Source organism: Amphiura filiformis, chromosome 19, assembly GCF_039555335.1.
Source record: "Amphiura filiformis chromosome 19, Afil_fr2py, whole genome shotgun sequence".
Taxonomy (NCBI): Eukaryota; Metazoa; Echinodermata; class Ophiuroidea; order Amphilepidida; family Amphiuridae; genus Amphiura; species Amphiura filiformis.
Window position 1 is genome coordinate 56118416 of NC_092646.1, and position 6000 is coordinate 56124415.

Consider the following 6000-nt stretch of genomic DNA (forward strand, 5'->3'; position numbering starts at 1 on the left):
CTGGTTCTTCCAATCAAACGACCAATCAGGAAGCTATATTATACGGATCCTAGTATTCTACACGGAACCAATCTATGACTTTCTTTATATTGGGATTGGATTGCACGGTCTCCTTAATGCAACAATATGTCAAATGCATTACGTGTTTTATCCGCACTCGATTGTGATTCCAGAGCCAGTGATTTGGCTTCGATTTATAAGTGATTACAGTGTTAATTACCCGGGCTTCTTTTTGGAAGTGGAACATGCACAGAATAAAGGTAAGTTCACAAGTGGTAGTAAATGTCTCAACAACACAAGTGATTCTTTCGTAATTGACCTAATCGTGAAATTGGAATGAAATGAAAATACGATAAAGAGGTCAGAATAAATACATCAGATATTATGATTGGGCCAATAGGACCCCCTATCACACATAAACCCCCACCCACAACTACACTAAAAATATTTCAATAAATTTAATAATATAAATACTAAATTAATCCCGTTATAGTTCTTGTGCGGACAAAAGTGTTTTCGCGTTAGTGTCTGACACCCTAATACATAATAATAGGATGACATTGGGCAAATCGAATCCTGTGAATAGGCCTATATATATATACTGCGCCAATAAAGTATCCTTACACTTGGAAAAATAATCACAATTTCAAAACCGAACCATATTGGAATACATTTATTTTTGTAATAGATGCACAATCTAATCCGGCACATTATGACACCCCATTGAATCCAATGTGACTTCAAGAAGCAAAGTTACAAGCATTTGATTAAACGAAGGTCCAATTTTAAAAGTGACAATTTTGCCCATTCAAAACTTCACGGACTAGACATCTGGTTTGAGAGTGGTGAACGGCTAATTTAGGCGTGCCTTTAATTTAAAACAAAAAGAACAAAAGAAAACTGAAACAAAAGAACTGACAAATAAAAAGAAAGTTATGAAAAGTACAGAGAAGTAAAAACTGAAAAAAAAACTGATTTAAATAAAGCTTCATTGAAAAACCTGTGTTGTCTCTTTGTTGCGCTTGTTGGAATATTTTTATGCCTTGTATAGGCCAGTTTGTCACTTTTAAAACTGGACTTTCGTCCATTCACTTGCTTGTAACTTTACTTCTTGAGGTCACATTGGATTCAATGTGGTGTCATAATGTGCAGAATTACATCGTGCATCTATTACAAAACAAATTTATTCCAATATGGTTTTGAAATTGAGATTATTTTTCCAAGTGTAAGGATACTTTCTTGGCGCAGTATATATCGAATATCTTACACTAGAAGCCTAAATTTCACATGTAAGTTTAACACCGGACATTACCGAAGAAATGAAAATTATTGCTTTTCATTTGACTGAGAAAATTAAGTATGAAGTAAAAAGGTGTAACTACTAACAAGTGTGCTAATTTCAACACCGAATTCGGTCGTTTCCAGTCAATTAAATGAATGAGTGGGTGTTGTATAACAATAGCCATCGACTGACTAGCATTCTGGGTGTGATTAAGTTTACGTGCAGATATCAATTCGGCATTCCTCGAAAATAACATAGAGCCTAATCATTTATTGTTCTTGTTCTTTCCAGTTCAATGCAGAGATGATGATTTCACGTGTTCATCTGGATATGGTTGTCTGGATATGTCGTTGCTTTGCGATAGCTTCAGTCAATGTTACGATAATTCTGATGAAAAAGAGTGCGGTAAGGTCGTGAATATGTTGTGTGTCAGATTTATATAAATATATATCGAGGGCTTAGAGCCAGAAATAGCTATGGTTAGTTAGACGCAAGTGACTATGTACATACACCCTTGAAGTCACTTACATTTGACCAAAAGGGTGGACATTTACTTGTAAAGGGTAGGCTGAAGCATCTGTCATCTTCATCTAAAGTGATGGCTTTCCTGGATAAAGGCGTAACAATAATATAGTGGTCACAAGAGTTTGGTTGGTTGCAGTTAAGTTAAGAAGCTGGATGCTGACAATCCAATTTCTTAATCCAACCAACCTCTGATTGCCATTTCTTCTTGTACACCTTTATCCAAGAGAGCCATCGCTCTAGATTGTTGATACTGTTTCAGTCTACCTTTTACAAGTAAATGTCATCTCTTCTTGCCAATGAAAGAACAAAGCATCACACTGCAAACTTCATTTCTCCTCTTATAGTGCTTTTAGCATTTTTGAAACAACTGCTGAATAAAAGTTTCAAAGAAAACACCATTTATATCCAAATTCATGTCAATGAATCACTTTTTATACTGATAAATGATCGCATGGGTGAGTTTTCGAACAAATAAAATTAAAAAAACAACAACAAAAAAACAACAACAATTAAATCAATCAAAACATTGATCACGTTTGCATCCAGAACGTTTGTGTACATCTCATGTATATGATTTTGAAAGGAGCAACTTTTCCTGAAAGCATTATTTTGGGAATATGTGATTATTTTTGACCAAAGTAAACGTGGTATAATGATTTTGAAAAGGGAGAACTTTGGAAGGATATAATGTTTCCTCTATTCACAAATGTCAAGGTATGTGAAGAAATGTTTAGTAATTTGGAGAGGGGAGTTATTTTTTAACCCTTTACATACGTCTTATTAAAAAGTTAGAAACTATTTTCAATTATTGCGATTTGGTCGTTTGCAGCATTCTGCGAATAGTAGTGAGCTTTGGCAAAAATTGTATTGATCATCTTATAGCGAACGTGTAGAAGGATTTATACTTTTATAGGTCCAGTGACTCTTGAGTTATGTTGTAAAGAGGGCTAAAACCACATCACTTTAAAAAAACCCTATATAACTCATTAAGTTTTCAAACCAAATGATTTGTAGACTGAACATCTTTTTGTGTGCCTCGGCCAACAATACTTACTGAACTCTTTAAGAATTCTGGGAATTTAGTCACTGGTCACTGGTCTAAAAGCCCCAAACCAGTATTGTGATTCTATCAACACAATTACGGGGATAAGCATTGCGCATTTATCTTTTTAGCAATACATTTTTATATACAGTATAAGCATACATCTGATTAAATACATGTGCAATGTAAATGCTACCATTTGAAAATCGTAACATTTATTTACATTGCATGTTACTTTTTTTGTATAAAATATCTAAGACTGCGTTCGTGGCGTGAAAGCATGGACTGCAGAAAACAGATTGCTTCTGAACGATTCAAAGACTGAGGTGTTGCATTTATCTTCGCGATTTAGCAGGAATCCGACACCAATTTCTACCATCAAAGTTGGCGACTCAGAAGTTGACATTGCTTCAGAAGTGCGAAACCTTGGAGTCCTATTTGACCAGTACATGACGCTCATACCGCAAGTGAACAATGTGTGTCGCGCTGCGTGTCTGGCTATCTCCAAAATTGGCCGTATCCGGAAATACATCGACCGTCCTACAGCAGAACGTTTAGTTCATGCATTTGTGATATCCAGACTTGATGCTAACTATAGTCTGCTCTTTGGTCTAACAAGTTCTTCTATGTCTAAGCTTCAACGGGTACAAAACAGTGCCGTGCGACTTGTTTTAGGAGTCAATGGCCATCGCGTTAATATCAACGATTTACGTCGAAATGAGCTGCACTGGCTTCCTGTGAAAGATCGAATTGTCTTCAAAATCCTCATGATCACATACAAATCGCTGAATGGACTAGCTCCACCTTACCTGAAAGAACTGCTTAATTCCTACAAACCGAGTCGCTCGCTTCGGTCGTCGTCGCTTTCTCTCCTTGAAGTACCACGGACTGTAGCAACATCAACGTACGGAGAGCGTGCCTTCTCAGTTTCTTCATCTAAGTTATGGAATGGATTACCTCAGCAGATTAGGAATGCCGCGTCACTTGCCACCTTCAAGAAACTCTTAAAAACTCATCTTTTTAACAATCCAACTGTTTGATTATATGTGTTTTGCTGCTATGTTGTGCGTGGTTTCCAGTTGGGCAGACGTGTTTTAGTTTTTCTCACCTCCGTCGGTTTTTTCCATCCGTTCGGCTTGTCCGATCCACGGAGGTGATGGTTTTTCATTGCTCTCTCCAACTCGTCTGCTGCCTGTATGCCATGCATGAATCAATTCTGTGCAATCTTTCTTTTCAGATTGCTTATGTTGTTTTTAAGTCGTATGTATATATTGTATTTTTGGGCCTATACTATGTTGGCTTTTTAAATCACGTTTTATCGTATGGTCATGTTTATGAGTGCTGGTTTCACTCTCTGAACTTTGTGTTTTTTATCTCTTTATATATTTAATGCGGTTTTATCATTGTTTTTATAACTTTTTTTGTGTTTGCTATTGCTTGAATATTTATGTAAAGCGCTTAGAGGCCTTTTAAAGGTATTTCTGCGCTATACAAGCACCTCATTATTATTATTATTATACTACGGATTTACGTTCAAATACCATTGACCTTGTCTTTTAGTATCTAGCTATTTTTGCCCGAAACAATTTCTCGTGTCTATACACAAGAAATTACATCTATTTCATGGATGCCAGAAAGGAACCTACAATGGTGAATTTAATCAGTCCCGGTCGACCTTAATTATATTGAGTTTTCAGGAAATAGAACCGTACTATTATTTGCTTCATGAAAAAACCACTTGATAAATTGATAGGTCGATTTTGTATCTACAATTTCACGCCAATAAAGGTCAACGAATCAACAAAGGTTTGAATACACTAGCAGAATCATGTTGATTAGAGCACAGTAGACGTAGTAATAGCTTACTTCTTTGCATCCTCTCTCAATCAAACAATGTACAAAGTCCCCGGAAAAAGTACAATCATAATTAGATAATATAATTTACCTAAATTAATAAAGCGCGACTAAAATAACTTTAGTTTGGAATTGAAAGAACGCAAAAATCACCCCTGATTTAAGTTTCACGGTATCTTCATTGTGCATTGTGTGCTCTCATTCAAGTACATGGTGCCTCGTGGACAAATAATTGAATTGGGTATCGCAGTAAAAGGACTCAAAGGACGGTAGTTGCGATTCACTTAATTTTTTCACAAAGGTGACCTCTAAGTGTACCATTCATAGCAAATTTCAACAAGGGAAATGTTCAACTTGATTCTCACGTAAATATCGATTATTTGCCCTAATGCAGTTTTTGGACTCACCCTGTATTTCAACTGGAAATATATGTATAAATAATAATTAAGACCATACATCATTAACAAGTGCTATGCCACAGAATAAACATTAACGATATAATCAGGTTCAAATTGAATGGTTCCTGATTCAATTTTATTTCGTGTTTAGAAAATATATATATCATAAGCTTTGAAAGGTATATCGAAGTGGGGTTATGGTTTGTTGAATTCTGCTCCTTCAACAAAATGGTATACCTTTTTCGGTTCTACATGTGTATCTTTTCCCACAAATATCAAACAGTCATAAGTGGCGGTCATTTCAAATCATCATGTCCTCTCATTGCTAATTGTATACATACCTAGACAAAATACAATGCTCTGTAACCCACCACTTGAACATGATTGAGCCAAAGCAAACAAAGATTAGAGCTATTTAAGGATTATATAGAAATACGTAGAAGCTTATTATCCTCTTCATCTGTAGGATTATTGATTGGTTTAAACGGTCATGTTTTTATGAGTCATGAGTTTATGATGGGTTCTTTAATTAAGCTAAAAAGGTTAGTTTGATTCAGAAATAGTATTCATATATGGTCATTTATAGTTTTTACCTGCATTTGACGGCCATTTTGGGCGCCATTTTGAAAACACACTGACTTTTGAGACATTTTATCCTTTATATCAACTTGAGTTTGTGCTGGGCTCTTTAATTAAGCTTAAAAAGTTAGTTTGATTCAGAAATAGTATTCATATATGGTCATTTATAGCGATTACCTGAATTTGGAGGCCATTTTGGACGCCATCTTGGAAAAACCCACTTGGGGCCAGTTTATATTTTTGGGAACATCCTGATTATGTTTTGGGTTCATCTCAGGAACCTAAAAAGTTGGTTTGGTTTAGTCCTGGGGGATGCACAG